Source organism: Eretmochelys imbricata, chromosome 11 (assembly GCF_965152235.1).
Source record: "Eretmochelys imbricata isolate rEreImb1 chromosome 11, rEreImb1.hap1, whole genome shotgun sequence".
Taxonomy (NCBI): Eukaryota; Metazoa; Chordata; order Testudines; family Cheloniidae; genus Eretmochelys; species Eretmochelys imbricata.
In genome coordinates this window covers 759,517-779,234 of record NC_135582.1, presented here as the reverse complement: position 1 = coordinate 779,234, position 19,718 = coordinate 759,517, and positions in this window count along the sequence as shown.

Sequence of the window (19,718 nt, the reverse complement as noted above, 5' to 3'; positions counted from 1 at the left end):
GCTCGAGTCACACTCCACATGGCCAGGCTGGGGCCGCTGGGCACCAGCCCCTCCGCGCCTTGCCCTGACCCTGGCGGGGCCCCGGGCCCTGCACCCCGCCCTCCTCCTGGGCACCGGCCCCTCCACGCCTTGCCCTGACCCTGACCGGGCCCTGTGCCCCGGGCCCTGCACCCGCCCTCCTCCTGGGCACTGGGCCCTCCGCGCCTTGCCCTGACCCTGGCGGGGCCCTGGGCCCTGCACCCCGCCCTCCTCCTGGGCACCAGCCCCTCCACGCCTTGCCCTGACCCTGGCCGGGCCCCGGGCCCCGTGTCCCGCCCTCCTCCTGGACACCGGCCTCTCCGCGCCTTGCCCTGACCCTGGCGGGGCCCTGGGCCCTGCACCCCGCCCTGCTCCTGGCACCGGCCCGTTCATGCCAAGCCAGCTGCTGCCAGGCTCCCTCGGGGACGCTGGCTCCTTTGATTCTGGGGGTGTCCCTGAGCCCCAGCTCTGATCCCTCCCCCCGGCCCTCCGCAGCCTGGGCCCTCGGCCAACAGCTTTGGGCCCCTTGACACCAGGGCCTGGCCCAGCTGGGGGTGTCACCGCGTGGGCGTTCGCACCCGCCTCTGTCCGTGCCCCGGGAGGCAGCCAGGCTCCGTGGTCAGTGGCTCCTTCCCCGCTGTGCATTTACTTCTGCCCCGCCCTGGCCTGGCCTGCCCCCGCCTGCCCCACACCCCGCCCGGGCCCCCGCCTGCCCCCGCCTGCCCCACACCCCACCCGGGCCCCCGCCTGCCCCCACCTGCCCCACACTCCGCCTGCCCCACACCCCACCCGGGCCCCCGCCTGCCCCCGCCTGCCCCACACTCCGCCTGCCCCACACCCCACCCAGGCCCCCGCCTGCCCCCGTCTGCCCCACACCCCGCCCGGGCCCCGCCTGCCCCCGCCTGCCCAGCCCCCGCCTGCCCCACACCCTGCCTGGGCCCCCGCCTGCCCCCGCCTGCCCCACACCCCGCCCGGGCCCCCGCCTGTCCCCGCCTGCCCCACACCCCGCCCAGGGCCCAGCCTGCCCCCGCCTGCCCCACACCCCGCCTGGGCCCCCGCCTGCCCCACACCCCGCCCTGGCCCGGCCTGCCCCCGCCTGCCCCACACCCCGCCTGACCCACACCCCGCCCGGGCCCCGCCTGCCCCCGCCTGCCCAGCCCCCGCCTGCCCCACACCCTGCCTGGGCCCCCGCCTGCCCCACACCCCGCCCGGGCCCCCGCCTGCCCCCGCCTGCCCCACACCCCGCCCAGGGCCCAGCCTGCCCCCGCCTGCCCCACACCCCGCCCTGGCCCGGCCTGCCCCCGCCTGCCCCACACCCCGCCCAGGGCCCGGCCTGCCCCCGCCTGCCCCACACCCCGCCGGGCCCCCGCCTGCCCCTGCCTGCCCCACACCCCGCCTGCCCCCGCCCCCGTGCTGCGGAGCTGGCAGGTTGCAGGCCGGCGTTCCCAGCTCCGCGACGCTCTCGGGGCTGCAGGGCCGTTACTCTCCGCGATGCGACCCCGCTGCTGCGGTCTGGGCCTGCGTCCCCGGGGCGAGGGCCCCACCATGGGCCCCGCATGGGTGGTGCCCGCGGGAGCGCGTGGGGCCGGGGCTGCAGAGCCAGGTGGCTGCAGGGCCGGCAGAGAGTTAAAGGAGGATCTGCCCCTGAGGGCGTGGTGGGAACGTGCTGCTGGCCGGGGCCCCGCTCGGGAACTCGCCCCCAGCCCCAAGTCACCCAGATGCACTGACCTTGGGGGAACTGCCCCCAAACGTCGGCCTCTCTCTCCCTCAAGTCCGGTCCCAAGCCCCCTCCAAGTCCTGCCCCTGTCTCCGAGGGCACTCCTCCCCCCGGCCATAGGGCCCCTCCTCGCCGCCCCGGCAGGGATTCTGTGCCAGGCGGGAGGGGCTGGCCTGGGATCCAGTCCCCAGTGCGTGTGCGGGGCTCTGTGGGGAGCCGGGGGGTTTGGCTGACCTCGAACATCCGCTTGGTGCCACGGCTCTGGCAGTTCTGCACAAATTGCATAAATATTCATGGGCCGTGCACAGAAATGGGCCTGTCCCCGCTGATTACAGAGCCCGTCCTGCAGCAGGAGATGGCTCCTGGGCTAACGCAGCCTGGCGCAGCCAAGAAGCCGCCCCGCTCCGCTCTGCCAGGGCCCCGGGCTGCGCGTGCGTCTCTGTTCCAGACGGCACCTGGGGCGCCCTTCCCGGGGGCTGCAGCCAGCTGCCTTTGGCGTGGGACGAGGGGCCAGCATCCTGGGTGGGGCTGAGCCAAGGGCCCCAACACACCAGCCAGCTTGCAGAGGGATCTGCCTGGTCTGGTCGGGGGGCTCCGGGACGGGGCTCTGCCCGGGCAGGGGGCTCTGGGATCCCTCGTGGGCTGGAATCTTGTTCTCTGCGCCGATGCTCTCAGCCCCTGGCAGCCCCCCACTCCCCGTGCTGGCCCTGGGGACCCCCTATCGGGCTGGGCACGGGCAGGGCAGTGAGAGGAGCCCCGCTGTGCTCCTGGCGCCAGTGAAGTCTCCTCTGGCTCCTCGCCTGCTGTCGAATTCTCTGCCAGCCTGGCCAGCGTGTGGGGAAGGGGCGTGTGTGATCCAGCCCCTGCACACCAGGCTCCCCACTGTGTCCTCAATGCCCTCGTGCATAATCCCGTCACCATTCCCATTAGTGCTGCCCGCCCGCCCCTGCTGGGCACTCTCACGCCCAGCCAGCCTCCCGGGACGTGACTGAGAACCGCGGATTGACAGGGGCTGTATTTCAAAACCCACGGCCCGCTGCGGGCTCCCCCGGGCGGCACCGAGCAGCCCACGGGGCCGTGCCCAGCCTCCGGAGACCTGACCGTGGGCAGCCCTCACAGGCGGAGCGGCACCACGGCTTCTGCTCAGCACACGGGCACACACGGGCACACAGGGGCACACACCAGCACACAGACACATGGGCACACGGACACACAGACACACTCAGGCACACACGGGCACATGGACACACAGACACACACGGGCACACACAGGCACACAGACACACACAGGCACACACGGGCACACACGGGCACACACGGGCACACAGACACACACGGGCACACACAGGCACACGGGCCACACAGACACACACGGGCACACACGGGCACACATGGGCACATGGACACACACGGGCACACACGGGCACACAAACACACGGACACACACAGGCACACACAGGCACACACGGGCACACATGGGCACACGGACACACACAGGCACACAGGGGCACGCATGGGCACACACGGGCACACATGGGCACACACAGGCACACGGGCACACACAGGCACACATGGACACACACAGGCACACACGGGCACACATGGGCACACATGGGCACACGGACACACAGACACACTCAGGCACACACGGGCACATGGACACACAGACACACATGGGCACGCATGGGCACACACAGGCACATGGACACACACGGGCACACACGGGCACACACAGGCACACACGGGCACACACGGGCACACATGGGCACATGGACACACACAGGCACACACGGGCACACACAGGCACACAGGGGCACACACAGGCACACGGGCCACACAGACACACACGGGCACACACGGGCACACATAGGCACACGGGCACACACAGGCACACAGGGGCACACACAGACACACACGGACACACATGGGCACACGGACACACACAGGCACACACAGGCACACACGGGCACACATGGGCACACGGACACACACAGGCACACAGGGGCACGCATGGGCACACACGGGCACACACGGGCACACAGACACACACGGGCACACACAGACACACACAGACACACACGGGCACACATAGGCACACGGGAACACACAGGCACACACGGACACACACAGGCACACAGGGGCACACACAGACACACACAGGCACACAGGGGCACACACAGGCACACACGGGCACACACAGGCACACAGGGGCACACACAGACACACACGGACACACACGGGCACACGGACACACACAGGCACACAGGGGCACGCATGGGCACACACGGGCACACACGGGCACACAGACACACACGGGCACACATAGGCACACGGGAACACACAGGCACACACGGACACACACAGGCACACAGGGGCACACACAGACACACACAGGCACACAGGGGCACACACAGGCACACACGGGCACACACAGGCACACACAGACACACACAGGCACACACGGGCACACATGGGCACACGGACAGACACAGGCACACATGGACACACACAGGCACACACGGGCACACACAGGCACACATGGACACACACGGGCACACACGGGCACACATAGGCACACGGGAACACACAGGCACACACGGACACACACAGGCACACAGGGGCACACACAGACACACACAGGCACACAGGGGCACACACAGGCACACACGGGCACACACAGGCACACACAGACACACACAGGCACACACGGGCACACATGGGCACACGGACAGACACAGGCACACAGGGGCACGCATGGGCACACACGGGCACACAGACACACACAGGCACACACAGGCACACACGGACACACAAGGGCACACATGGGCACACGGACACACACAGGCACACAGGGGCACGCATGGGCACACACGGGCACACACGGGCACACACAGGCACACATTGGCACACACGGGCACACACAGGCACACACAGACACACACAGGCACACACAGGCACACATGGGCACACGGACAGACACAGGCACACAGGGGCACGCATGGGCACACACGGGCACACAGACACACACAGGCACACACAGGCACACACGGACACACAAGGGCACACATGGGCACACGGACACACACAGGCACACAGGGGCACGCATGGGCACACACGGGCACACACGGGCACACACAGGCACACACGGGCACACACGGGCACACATAGGCACACGGACACACACAGGCACACATGGACACACACAGGCACACACGGGCACACACAGGCACACATGGACACACACGGGCACACACGGGCACACATAGGCACACGGACACACATAGGCACACGGACACACACAGGCACACAGGGGCACACACAGACACACACGGACACACACGGGCACACGGACACACACGGGCACACACAGGCACACACGGGCACACATGGGCACACGGACACACACAGGCACACAGGGGCACGCATGGGCACACACGGGCACACACGGGCACACATAGGCACACGGGAACACACAGGCACACACGGACACACACAGGCACACAGGGGCACACACAGACACACACAGGCACACAGGGGCACGCATGGGCACACACGGGCACACACAGACACACACGGGCACACATGGGCACACGGACAGAACACAGGCACACAGGGGCACGCATGGGCACACACGGGCACACACAGGCACACAGGGGCACACACAGACACACACAGACACACACAGGCACACACGGGCACACATGGGCACACGGACAGACACAGGCACACAGGGGCACGCATGGGCACACACGGGCACACACGGGCACACACAGGCTCACACGGGCACACACGGGCACACACGGGCACACACAGGCACACACGGACACACAAGGGCACACATGGGCACACGGACACACACAGGCACACAGGGGCACGCATGGGCACACACGGGCACACACAGGCACACACGGGCACACACGGGCACACATTGGCACACACGGGCACACACAGGCACACACGGGCACACACGGGCACACATAGGCACACGGACACACACAGGCACACATGGACACACACAGGCACACACGGGCACACACAGGCACACACAGACACACACATGGACACACACGGGCACACAGGGGCACACATAGGCACACGGACACACACAGGCACACACAGACACACACAGGCACACACGGGCACACACGGGCACACATAGGCACACGGACACACACAGGCACACACGGGCACACACGGGCACACACAGACACACACAGGCACACAGGGGCATGCATGGGCACACACGGGCACACACAGACACACACAGACACACACGGGCACACACGGGCACACAGACACACACAGGCACAAACGGACACACACGGGCACACATGGGCACACGGACACACACAGGCACACAGGGGCACACACAGACACACACAGGCACACACAGGCACACACGGACACACACAGGCACACACAGGCACACACAGGCACACACGGACACACACAGGCACACACGGGCACACACGGGCACACACAGACACACATGGGCACACACAGGCACACATGGGCACACGGACACACACAGGCACACATGGGCACACACGGGCACACACGGGCACACACGGGCACACAGACACACACGGGCACACACAGGCACACGGGAACACACAGGCACACACGGACACACACAGGCACACAGGGGCACACACAGACACACACAGGCACACAGGGGCACGCATGGGCACACACGGGCACACACAGACACACATGGGCACACACAGACACACACGGGCACACACAGACACACACAGGCACACACGGGCACACATTGGCACACACGGGCACACACAGACACACACAGACACACACAGGCACACACGGGCACACACGGGCACACACTCCCGCAGAACGGGGTTCAAGGCAGCCCTGGCGAGGGCTGCGGCTGGGCTAAGCTGACGCAGGTGTGGCCAGCTCGATCCGGGCCCAGCTGGCCCTGAGAGGAGGGCTGGGGGCCAGGAGCTGGGGGCAGGCCAAAGTGGAGCAGGGCTGGGGAATGGGGCAAGGGAGCTGGGGGGCTCCAGCCTGGTGAACCCCCAGGCTGCAGGCCTTGCCGAAGGCCTACGGAGGTCCTGGGCCTGCGGAGGGGCAGCGGGGCCAGGCAGAGGCAGCTGGTCCAACCCCTGGCCGGTGATGTGCGGCCATGACTCACGGCAGCCTGCCCCGGTGAGCGGGGGCTGCCTGGCGACTGGCAGGAGCCACTGAGGCCAGGTGGGTTAGAGGGAGGGGAGACCCGGCGTGTGGGGGTGCTGCAGGGGCAGAGCCCCGAGGTAAAGGGGCACCGGGGTCCGGGAGCTCATTCCCAGACGACCAGCAGGAGGCGCCGCGTGGGTGAGTCGTCCCTTCGCGACAGGGTCCAGTAACACTGTTCCCTCCCCCACCAGGTGCCTGGCAGCCTGGGACCAACCCGGCTCCAGCAACCCCCCCGCCCCCCCCACCCCACACACAGACACACAGAGACACCGACACAAACAGACACAGAGACACACACAGAGACAGAGACAGAGACACACAGACAGAGACAGAGACACACAGAGACACCGACACACAGACACACAGAGACAGAGAGAGAGAGACACACACAGAAACACACACACAGACACACAGAGACACCGACACAAACAGACACAGAGACACACACAGAGACAGAGACACACACAGACACCGACACACAGACACACAGAGACACCGACACAAACAGACACAGAGACACACACAGAGACAGAGACAGAGACACACACAGACACCGACACACAGAGACACCGACACAAACAGACACAGAGACACACACAGAAACCGACACAGAGACACACAGAGACAGAGAGAGAGAGACACACACAGAAACACACACAGAGACACAGACACCGACACACAGAGACACACAGAGACAGAGAGAGAGACACACACACAGAAACACACACAGAGACACAGACACCGACACAGAGACACAGAGAGACACACGCACACACAGACACTAACACAGACACACACAGACACAGAGACACACACACACAGAAACACACAGACACACAGACACAAACAGACACACAGAGACACACACACAGAGACACAGACACCGACACAGAGACACAGAGAGACACACGCACACACAGACAGAGACACACACAGAGACACCGACACAAACAGACACAGAGACACACAGAGACAGAGAGAGAGACACACACACAGAAACACACACAGAGACACAGACACCGACACAGAGACACAGAGAGACACACGCACACACAGAGACACACGCACACACAGAGACAGAGACACACACAGACACCGACACAGAGACACACACACACACAGAGACAGACACACACACACACAGAGAAACACACACACAGACAGAGAGAGACACACACACACACACAGAAACACACAGACACACACAGACACAGAGACACACAGAGAGATAGAGACACCGACACAGAGACACACAGAGACACACAGAGACACACACACAAACAGACACAAACAGACACAGAGACACACAGACAGAGACAGAGACAGAGACACAGACACCAACACAGAGACACACACACAGAGACACACACACAAACAGACACAGAGACACACACACAGAGACACACACACAAACAGACACAGAGACACACACACAGAGACACACACACAAACAGACACAGAGACACACACACAGACACTCTCACACAGACACACAGAGACACACACACACAGAGATAGAGACAGACACACACACACAGAGACACACACACAGACACTCTCACACAGACACACACAGAGAGATAGAGACAGACACACACAGAGACACACACACACAGACAGAGAGAGACACACACACACACAGAAACACACAGACACACAACTAAACACACCTTTTCCCAAATATGCACTTGCCCCTGCCTGGCCGCCCTTGGGTGCCCCCGCAATGGTCGCTGAAATACTGACCAGTCACTGCATAGATCTGCCCCTCCCTGCCTGGACGCACACACAGGTCCACAAACACAACACGCTCAGGGGGTTTGTGCGGGTGTGTGGGTGTGTGTGTACACAGAGGCGTGTGTACGCTCAGGGGGGTTGTGCGGGTGTGTGGGTGTGTGTGCGTGGACAGAGGCGTGTGTACGCTCAGGGGGGTTGTGCGGGGGTGTGTGTGTGGGCTGTGTGCACAGAGGCGTGTGTACGCTCAGGGGGTTTGTGCGGTTGTGTGTGGGTGTGTGTACACAGAGGCGTGTGTACGCTCAGGGGGGTTGTGCGGTTGTGTGTGGGTGTGTGTACACAGAAGCGTGTGTACGCTCAGGGGGGTTGTGCGGTTGTGTGTGGGTGTGTGTACACAGAGGCGTGTGTACGCTCAGGGGGGTTGTGCGGTTGTGTGTGGGTGTGTGTACACAGAGGTGTGTGTACGCTCAGGGGGGTTGTGCGGGGGTGTGTGTGTGGGGTGTGTGCACAGAGGCGTGTGTACGCTCAGGGGGTTTGTGCGGTTGTGTGTGGGTGTGTGTACACAGAGGCGTGTGTACGCTCAGGGGGGTTGTGCGGTTGTGTGTGGGTGTGTGTACACAGAAGCGTGTGTACGCTCAGGGGGGTTGTGCGGTTGTGTGTGGGTGTGTGTACACAGAGGCGTGTGTACGCTCAGGGGGGTTGTGCGGTTGTGTGTGGGTGTGTGTACACAGAGGTGTGTGTACGCTCAGGGGGGTTGTGCGGGTGTGTGTGGGTGTGTGCACAGAGGCGTGTGTACGCTCAGGGGGGTTGTGCGGTTGTGTGTGGGTGTGTGTACACAGAGGCGTGTGTACGCTCAGGGGGGTTGTGCAGTTGTGTGTGGGTGTGTGTACACAGAGGTGTGTGTACGCTCAGGGGGGTTGTGCGGGGGTGTGGGTGTGTGCACAGAGGCGTGGGTGCGCTCAGGGGGTTTGTGTGGGTGTGTGTGTGCACAGAGGCGTGTGTACGCTCAGGGGGGTTGTGCGGGTGTGTGGGAGTGTGTGTACACAGAGGCGTGTGTACGCTCAGGGGGGTTGTGCGGGTGTGTGGGAGTGTGTGTACACAGAGGCGTGTGTACGCTCAGGGGGTTGTGCGGGCGTGTGTGTGTGCACAGAGGCGTGTGTACGCTCAGGGGGGTTGTGCGGGTGTGTGGGAGTGTGTGTACACAGAGGCGTGTGTACGCTCAGGGGGGTTGTGCGGGTGTGTGGGTGTGTGTGTGCACAGAGGCGTGTGTACGCTCAGGGGGGTTGTGCGGGTGTGTGTGTGTGTGTGTGTGTGCACAGAGGCGTGTGTACGCTCAGGGGGGTTGTGCGGGGGTGTGTGTGTGCGTGTGTGCACAGAGGCGTGTGTACGCTCAGGGGGGTTGTGCGGTTGTGTGTGGGTGTGTGCACAGAGGCGTGTGTACGTTCAGGGGGGTTGTGTGTGTGTGTGTGTGTGTGCACAGAGGCGTGTGTACGCTCAGGGGGGTTGTGTGGGTGTGTGTGTGTGTGCACAGAGGCGTGTGTACGCTCAGGGGGGTTGTGCGGGTGTGTGGGTGTGTGTGTGCACAGAGGCGTGGGTGCACTCAGGGGGGTTGTGCGGTTGTGTGGGTGTGTGTGCACAGAGGCGTGTGTACGCTCAGGGGGGTTGTGTGGGTGTGTGTGTGTGTGCACAGAGGCGTGTGTACGCTCAGGGGGTTTGTGCGGGTGTGTGTGTGTGTGTGCACAGAGGCGTGTGTACGCTCAGGGGGGTTGTGCGGTTGTGTGTGGGTGTGTGTACACAGAGGCGTGTGTACGCTGAGGGGGGTTGTGCGGGGGTGTGTGTGTGTGTGCACAGAGGCGTGTGTACGCTCAGGGGGGTTGTGCGGGGGTGTGTGTGGGTGTGTGTGCACAGAGGCGTGTGTACGCTCAGGGGGGTTGTGCGGGTGTGTGTGGGTGTGTGCACAGAGGCGTGTGTACGCTCAGGGGGGTTGTGCGGGGGTGTGTGGGTGTGTGTGCACAGAGGCGTGTGTACGCTCAGGGGGGTTGTGCGGGGGTGTGTGGGTGTGTGTGCACAGAGGCGTGGGTGCGCTCAGGGGGGTTGTGCGGGGGTGTGTGGGTGTGTGTGCACAGAGGCGTGGGTGGGTTCAAGGGGGTTCTGCGGTTGTGTGTGTTTGTGTGTGCACAGAGGCGTGGGTGCTCTCAGGGGGGTTGTGCGGGTGTGTGTGTGTGTGTGCACAGAGGCGTGGGTGGGCTCAGGGGGGTTGTGCGGGGGTGTGTGTGGGTGTGTGCACAGAGGCGTGTGTACGCTCAGGGGGGTTGTGTGGGTGTGTGTGTGTGTGCACAGAGGCGTGTGTACGCTCAGGGGGGTTGTGCGGGTGTGTGGGTGTGTGTGTGCACAGAGGCGTGGGTGCACTCAGGGGGGTTGTGCGGTTGTGTGGTGTGTGTGTGTGCACAGAGGCGTGTGTACGCTCAGGGGGGTTGTGCGGGTGTGTGTGTGTGTGTGCACAGAGGCGTGTGTACGCTCAGGGGGGTTGTGCGGGGGTGTGTGTGGGTGTGTGTGCACAGAGGCGTGTGTACGCTCAGGGGGGTTGTGCGGGGGTGTGTGGGTGTGTGTGCACAGAGGCGTGTGTACACTCAGGGGGGTTGTGCGGGGGTGTGTGGGTGTGTGTGCACAGAGGCGTGGGTGCGCTCAGGGGGGTTGTGCGGGGGTGTGTGGGTGTGTGTGCACAGAGGCGTGGGTGGGTTCAAGGGGGTTCTGCGGTTGTGTGTGTTTGTGTGTGCACAGAGGCGTGGGTGCTCTCAGGGGGGTTGTGCGGTTGTGTGTGGGTGTGTGTACACAGAGGCGTGGGTGGGCTCAGGGGGTTTGTGCAGGTGTGTGTAGGTGTGTGCAGAGGCGTGTGTACGCTCAGGGGGGTTGTGCGGGGGGGTGTGGGTGTGTGCACAGAGGCGTGTGTGCACTCAGGGGGGTTGTGCGGTTGTGTGTGGGTGTGTGTGCACAGAGGCGTGGGTGGGCTCAGGGAGGTTGTGCGGGGGTGTGTGGGTGTGTGTGCACAGAGGCGTGTGTGCGCTCAGGGGGGTTGTGCGGGGGTGTGTGTGAGGGTGTGTGTGCACAGAGGCGTGTGTACGCTGAGGGGGGTTGTGCGGGGGTGTGTGTGAGGGTGTGTGTGCACAGAGGCGTGTGTACGCTCAGGGGGGTTGTGCGGGGGGGTGTGTGTGTGTGTGCACAGAGGCGTGGGTGCACTCAGGGGGGTTGTGCGGTTGTGTGTGGGTGTGTGTGCACAGAGGCGTGTGTACGCTGAGGGGGGTTGTGCGGGGGTGTGTGTGAGGGTGTGTGTGCACAGAGGCGTGTGTACGCTCAGGGGGGTTGTGCGGGTGTGTGGGTGTGTGTGCACAGAGGCGTGGGTGGGCTCAGGGGGTTTGTGCGGTTGTGTGTGTTTGTGTGTGCACAGAGGCGTGTGTACGCTCAGGGGGGTTGTGCAGTTGTGTGTGGGTGTGTGTGCACAGAGGCGTGGGTGGGTTCAGGGGGGTTGTGCGGTTGTGTGTGGGTGTGTGTGCACAGAGGCGTGTGTACGCTCAGGGGGGTTGTGCGGGTGTGTGTGTGTGTGTGTACACAGAGGCGTGTGTACGCTCAGGGGGGTTGTGCGGGTGTGTGTGTGAGGGTGTGTGTACACAGAGGCGTGTGTACGCTCAGGGGGGTTGTGCGGGTGTGTGTGTGTGTGTGCACAGAGGCGTGTGTACGCTCAGGGGGGTTGTGCGGGTGTGTGTGTTTGTGTGTGCACAGAGGCGTGGGTGGGCTCAGGGGGTTTGTGCGGTTGTGTGTGTTTGTGTGTGCACAGAGGCGTGTGTACGCTCAGGGGGGTTGTGCAGTTGTGTGTGGGTGTGTGTGCACAGAGGCGTGGGTGGGTTCAGGGGGGTTGTGCGGTTGTGTGTGGGTGTGTGTGCACAGAGGCGTGTGTACGCTCAGGGGGGTTGTGCGGGTGTGTGTGGGTGTGCACAGAGGCGTGGGTAGGTTCAGGGTGGTTGTGCGGGGGTGTGTGTGAGGGTGTGTGTGCACAGAGGCGTGTGTACGCTCAGGGGGGTTGTGCGGGGGTGTGTGTGGGTGTGTGTGCACAGAGGCGTGGGTGCACTCAGGGGGGTTGTGCGGTTGTGTGGGTGTGTGTACACAGAGGCGTGTGTACGCTCAGGGGGGTTGTGCGGTTGTGTGTGGTTGTGTGCGCACAGAGGCGTGTGTACGCTCAGGGGGGTTGTGCGGGGGTGTGTGTGGGTGTGTGTACACAGAGGCGTGTGTACGCTCAGGGGGATTGTGCGGGTGTGCGGGTGTGTGTGCACAGAGGCGTGTGTGCGCTCAGGGGGGTTGTGCGGGTGTGTGTTTGTGTGTGCACAGAGGCGTGTGTACGCTCAGGGGGGTTGTGCGGTTGTGTGTGTTTGTGTGTGCACAGAGGCGTGTGTACGCTCAGGGGGGTTGTACGGGTGTGTGTGAGGGTGTGTGTGCACAGAGGGTTGTGTACGCTCAGGGGGGTTGTGCGGTTGTGTGTGTTTGTGTGTGCACAGAGGCGTGTGTACGCTCAGGGGGTTTGTGCGGGGGTGTGTGGGTGTGTGCACAGAGGCGTGTGTACGCTCAGGGGGGTTGTGCGGGGGTGTGTGGGTGTGTGCAGAGGCGTGTGTACGCTCAGGGGGGTTGTGCGGGGGTGTGTGGGTGTGTGCAGAGGCGTGGGTGCTCTCAGGGGGGTTGTGCGGTTGTGTGTGTTTGTGTGTGCACAGAGGCGTGTGTACGCTGAGGGAGGTTGTGCGGGGGTGTGTGGGTGTGTGCACAGAGGCGTGTGTACGCTCAGGGGGGTTGTGCGGTTGTGTGTGTTTGTGTGTGCACAGAGGCGTGTGTACGCTCAGGGGGTTTGTGCGGTTGTGTGTGTTTGTGCGTGCACAGAGGCGTGGGTGCGCTCAGGGGGGTTGTGCGGGGGTGTGTGTGAGGGTGTGTGTGAGGGTGTGTGTGCACAGAGGCGTGTGTACGCTGAGGGGGGTTGTGCGGGGGTGTGTTTGTGTGTGCACAGAGGCGTGTGTACGCTGAGGGGGTTTGTGCGGGGGTGTGTGGGTGTGTGTGCAGAGGCGTGTGTACGCTCAGGGGGGTTGTGCGGGGGTGTGTGTGAGGGTGTGTGTGAGGGTGTGTGTGCACAGAGGCGTGTGTACGCTGAGGGGGGTTGTGCGGGGGGGTGTTTGTGTGTGCACAGAGGCGTCTGTACGCTGAGGGGGGTTGTGCGGGGGTGTGTGGGTGTGTGTACACAGAGGCGTGGGTGGGCTCAGGGGGTTTGTGCAGGTGTGTGTAGGTGTGTGCAGAGGCGTGTGTACGCTCAGGGGGGTTGTGCGGGGGGGTGTGGGTGTGTGCACAGAGGCGTGTGTGCACTCAGGGGGGTTGTGCGGTTGTGTGTGGGTGTGTGTGCACAGAGGCGTGGGTGGGCTCAGGGAGGTTGTGCGGGGGTGTGTGGGTGTGTGTGCACAGAGGCGTGTGTGCGCTCAGGGGGGTTGTGCGGGGGTGTGTGTGAGGGTGTGTGTGCACAGAGGCGTGTGTACGCTGAGGGGGGTTGTGCGGGGGGGGGTGTGAGGGTGTGTGTGCACAGAGGCGTGTGTACGCTCAGGGGGGTTGTGCGGGGGGTGTGTGGGTGTGTGTGCAGAGGCGTGTGTACGCTCAGGGGGGTTGTGCGGGGGTGTGTGTGAGGGTGTGTGTGAGGGTGTGTGTGCACAGAGGCGTGTGTACGCTGAGGGGGGTTGTGCGGGGGGGTGTTTGTGTGTGCACAGAGGCGTCTGTACGCTGAGGGGGGTTGTGCGGGGGTGTGTGGGTGTGTGTACACAGAGGCGTGGGTGGGCTCAGGGGGTTTGTGCAGGTGTGTGTAGGTGTGTGCAGAGGCGTGTGTACGCTCAGGGGGGTTGTGCGGGGGGGTGTGGGTGTGTGCACAGAGGCGTGTGTGCACTCAGGGGGGTTGTGCGGTTGTGTGTGGGTGTGTGTGCACAGAGGCGTGTGTACGCTCAGGGGGGTTGTGCGGGTGTGTGGGTGTGTGTGTGCACAGAGGCGTGGGTGCACTCAGGGGGGTTGTGCGGTTGTGTGGTGTGTGTGTGTGCACAGAGGCGTGTGTACGCTCAGGGGGGTTGTGCGGGTGTGTGTGTGTGTGTGCACAGAGGCGTGTGTACGCTCAGGGGGGTTGTGCGGGGGTGTGTGTGGGTGTGTGTGCACAGAGGCGTGTGTACGCTCAGGGGGGTTGTGCGGGGGTGTGTGGGTGTGTGTGCACAGAGGCGTGTGTACACTCAGGGGGGTTGTGCGGGGGTGTGTGGGTGTGTGTGCACAGAGGCGTGGGTGCGCTCAGGGGGGTTGTGCGGGGGTGTGTGGGTGTGTGTGCACAGAGGCGTGGGTGGGTTCAAGGGGGTTCTGCGGTTGTGTGTGTTTGTGTGTGCACAGAGGCGTGGGTGCTCTCAGGGGGGTTGTGCGGTTGTGTGTGGGTGTGTGTACACAGAGGCGTGGGTGGGCTCAGGGGGTTTGTGCAGGTGTGTGTAGGTGTGTGCAGAGGCGTGTGTACGCTCAGGGGGGTTGTGCGGGGGGGTGTGGGTGTGTGCACAGAGGCGTGTGTGCACTCAGGGGGGTTGTGCGGTTGTGTGTGGGTGTGTGTGCACAGAGGCGTGGGTGGGCTCAGGGAGGTTGTGCGGGGGTGTGTGGGTGTGTGTGCACAGAGGCGTGTGTGCGCTCAGGGGGGTTGTGCGGGGGTGTGTGTGAGGGTGTGTGTGCACAGAGGCGTGTGTACGCTGAGGGGGGTTGTGCGGGGGTGTGTGTGAGGGTGTGTGTGCACAGAGGCGTGTGTACGCTCAGGGGGGTTGTGCGGGGGGGTGTGTGTGTGTGTGCACAGAGGCGTGGGTGCACTCAGGGGGGTTGTGCGGTTGTGTGTGGGTGTGTGTGCACAGAGGCGTGTGTACGCTGAGGGGGGTTGTGCGGGGGTGTGTGTGAGGGTGTGTGTGCACAGAGGCGTGTGTACGCTCAGGGGGGTTGTGCGGGTGTGTGGGTGTGTGTGCACAGAGGCGTGGGTGGGCTCAGGGGGTTTGTGCGGTTGTGTGTGTTTGTGTGTGCACAGAGGCGTGTGTACGCTCAGGGGGGTTGTGCAGTTGTGTGTGGGTGTGTGTGCACAGAGGCGTGGGTGGGTTCAGGGGGGTTGTGCGGTTGTGTGTGGGTGTGTGTGCACAGAGGCGTGTGTACGCTCAGGGGGGTTGTGCGGGTGTGTGTGTGTGTGTGTACACAGAGGCGTGTGTACGCTCAGGGGGGTTGTGCGGGTGTGTGTGTGAGGGTGTGTGTACACAGAGGCGTGTGTACGCTCAGGGGGGTTGTGCGGGTGTGTGTGTGTGTGTGCACAGAGGCGTGTGTACGCTCAGGGGGGTTGTGCGGGTGTGTGTGTTTGTGTGTGCACAGAGGCGTGGGTGGGCTCAGGGGGTTTGTGCGGTTGTGTGTGTTTGTGTGTGCACAGAGGCGTGTGTACGCTCAGGGGGGTTGTGCAGTTGTGTGTGGGTGTGTGTGCACAGAGGCGTGGGTGGGTTCAGGGGGGTTGTGCGGTTGTGTGTGGGTGTGTGTGCACAGAGGCGTGTGTACGCTCAGGGGGGTTGTGCGGGTGTGTGTGGGTGTGCACAGAGGCGTGGGTAGGTTCAGGGTGGTTGTGCGGGGGTGTGTGTGAGGGTGTGTGTGCACAGAGGCGTGTGTACGCTCAGGGGGGTTGTGCGGGGGTGTGTGTGGGTGTGTGTGCACAGAGGCGTGGGTGCACTCAGGGGGGTTGTGCGGTTGTGTGGGTGTGTGTACACAGAGGCGTGTGTACGCTCAGGGGGGTTGTGCGGTTGTGTGTGGTTGTGTGCGCACAGAGGCGTGTGTACGCTCAGGGGGGTTGTGCGGGGGTGTGTGTGGGTGTGTGTACACAGAGGCGTGTGTACGCTCAGGGGGATTGTGCGGGTGTGCGGGTGTGTGTGCACAGAGGCGTGTGTGCGCTCAGGGGGGTTGTGCGGGTGTGTGTTTGTGTGTGCACAGAGGCGTGTGTACGCTCAGGGGGGTTGTGCGGTTGTGTGTGTTTGTGTGTGCACAGAGGCGTGTGTACGCTCAGGGGGGTTGTACGGGTGTGTGTGAGGGTGTGTGTGCACAGAGGGTTGTGTACGCTCAGGGGGGTTGTGCGGTTGTGTGTGTTTGTGTGTGCACAGAGGCGTGTGTACGCTCAGGGGGTTTGTGCGGGGGTGTGTGGGTGTGTGCACAGAGGCGTGTGTACGCTCAGGGGGGTTGTGCGGGGGTGTGTGGGTGTGTGCAGAGGCGTGTGTACGCTCAGGGGGGTTGTGCGGGGGTGTGTGGGTGTGTGCAGAGGCGTGGGTGCTCTCAGGGGGGTTGTGCGGTTGTGTGTGTTTGTGTGTGCACAGAGGCGTGTGTACGCTGAGGGAGGTTGTGCGGGGGTGTGTGGGTGTGTGCACAGAGGCGTGTGTACGCTCAGGGGGGTTGTGCGGTTGTGTGTGTTTGTGTGTGCACAGAGGCGTGTGTACGCTCAGGGGGTTTGTGCGGTTGTGTGTGTTTGTGCGTGCACAGAGGCGTGGGTGCGCTCAGGGGGGTTGTGCGGGGGTGTGTGTGAGGGTGTGTGTGAGGGTGTGTGTGCACAGAGGCGTGTGTACGCTGAGGGGGGTTGTGCGGGGGTGTGTTTGTGTGTGCACAGAGGCGTGTGTACGCTGAGGGGGTTTGTGCGGGGGTGTGTGGGTGTGTGTGCAGAGGCGTGTGTACGCTCAGGGGGGTTGTGCGGGGGTGTGTGTGAGGGTGTGTGTGAGGGTGTGTGTGCACAGAGGCGTGTGTACGCTGAGGGGGGTTGTGCGGGGGGGTGTTTGTGTGTGCACAGAGGCGTCTGTACGCTGAGGGGGGTTGTGCGGGGGTGTGTGGGTGTGTGTACACAGAGGCGTGGGTGGGCTCAGGGGGTTTGTGCAGGTGTGTGTAGGTGTGTGCAGAGGCGTGTGTACGCTCAGGGGGGTTGTGCGGGGGGGTGTGGGTGTGTGCACAGAGGCGTGTGTGCACTCAGGGGGGTTGTGCGGTTGTGTGTGGGTGTGTGTGCACAGAGGCGTGGGTGGGCTCAGGGAGGTTGTGCGGGGGTGTGTGGGTGTGTGTGCACAGAGGCGTGTGTGCGCTCAGGGGGGTTGTGCGGGGGTGTGTGTGAGGGTGTGTGTGCACAGAGGCGTGTGTACGCTGAGGGGGGTTGTGCGGGGGGGGGTGTGAGGGTGTGTGTGCACAGAGGCGTGTGTACGCTCAGGGGGGTTGTGCGGGGGGTGTGTGTGTGTGTGCACAGAGGCGTGGGTGCACTCAGGGGGGTTGTGCGGTTGTGTGTGGGTGTGTGTGCACAGAGGCGTGTGTACGCTGAGGGGGGTTGTGCGGGGGTGTGTGTGCACAGAGGCGTGTGTACGCTCAGGGGGGTTGTGCGGGTGTGTGGGTGTGTGTGCACAGAGGCGTGGGTGGGCTCAGGGGGTTTGTGCGGTTGTGTGTGTTTGTGTGTGCACAGAGGCGTGTGTACGCTCAGGGGGGTTGTGCAGTTGTGTGTGGGTGTGTGTGCACAGAGGCGTGGGTGGGTTCAGGGGGGTTGTGCGGTTGTGTGTGGGTGTGTGTGCACAGAGGCGTGTGTACGCTCAGGGGGGTTGTGCGGGTGTGTGTGTGTGTGTGTACACAGAGGCGTGTGTACGCTCAGGGGGGTTGTGCGGGTGTGTGTGTGAGGGTGTGTGTACACAGAGGCGTGTGTACGCTCAGGGGGGTTGTGCGGGTGTGTGTGTGTGTGTGCACAGAGGCGTGTGTACGCTCAGGGGGGTTGTGCGGGTGTGTGTGTTTGTGTGTGCACAGAGGCGTGGGTGGGCTCAGGGGGTTTGTGCGGTTGTGTGTGTTTGTGTGTGCACAGAGGCGTGTGTACGCTCAGGGGGGTTGTGCAGTTGTGTGTGGGTGTGTGTGCACAGAGGCATGGGTGGGTTCAGGGGGGTTGTGCGGTTGTGTGTGGGTGTGTGTGCACAGAGGCGTGTGTACGCTCAGGGGGGTTGTGCGGGTGTGTGTGTGTGTGTGCACAGAGGCGTGTGTACGCTCAGGGGGGTTGTGCGGGTGTGTGTGGGTGTGCACAGAGGCGTGGGTAGGTTCAGGGTGGTTGTGCGGGTGTGTGTGTGTGCACAGAGGCGTGTGTACGCTCAGGGGGGTTGTGCGGGGGTGTGTGTGAGGGTGTGTGTGCACAGAGGCGTGTGTACGCTCAGGGGGGTTGTGCGGGGGTGTGTGTGTGCGTGTGCACATAGGCGTGTGTACGCTCAGGGGGGTTGTGCGGGGGTGTGTGTGGGTGTGTGTGCACAGAGGCGTGGGTGCACTCAGGGGGGTTGTGCGGTTGTGTGGGTGTGTGTACACAGAGGCGTGTGTACGCTCAGGGGGGTTGTGCGGTTGTGTGGGTGTGTGTACACAGAGGCGTGGGTGGGCTCAGGGGGTTTGTGCAGGTGTGTGTAGGTGTGTGCAGAGGCATGTGTGCACTCAGGGGGGTTGTGCGGTTGTGTGTGGGTGTGTGTGCACAGAGGCATGGGTGGGCTCAGGGGGGTTGTGCGGGGGTGTGTGTGGGTGTGTGTGCACAGAGGCGTGTGTACGCTCAGGGGGGTTGTGCGGTTGTGTGTGTGTGTGCACAGAGGCGTGGGTGGGCTCAGGGGGGTTGTGCGGTTGTGTGTGGGTGTGTGTGCACAGAGGCGTGGGTGGGCTCAGGGGGGTTGTGCGGTTGTGTGTCGGTGTGTGTGCACAGAGGCGTGGGTGCACTCAGGGGGGTTGTGCGGTTGTGTGGGTGTGTGTGCACAGAGGCGTGGGTGGGCTCAGGGGGTTTGTGCGGTTGTGTGTGTTTGTGTGTGCACAGAGGCGTGTGTACGCTCAGGGGGGTTGTGCGGGGGTGTGGGTGTGTGTGCACAGAGGCGTGGGTGGGCTCAGGGGGTTTGTGCGGTTGTGTGTGTTTGTGTGTGCACAGAGGCGTGTGTACGCTCAGGGGGGTTGTGCAGTTGTGTGTGGGAGTGTGTGTGCACAG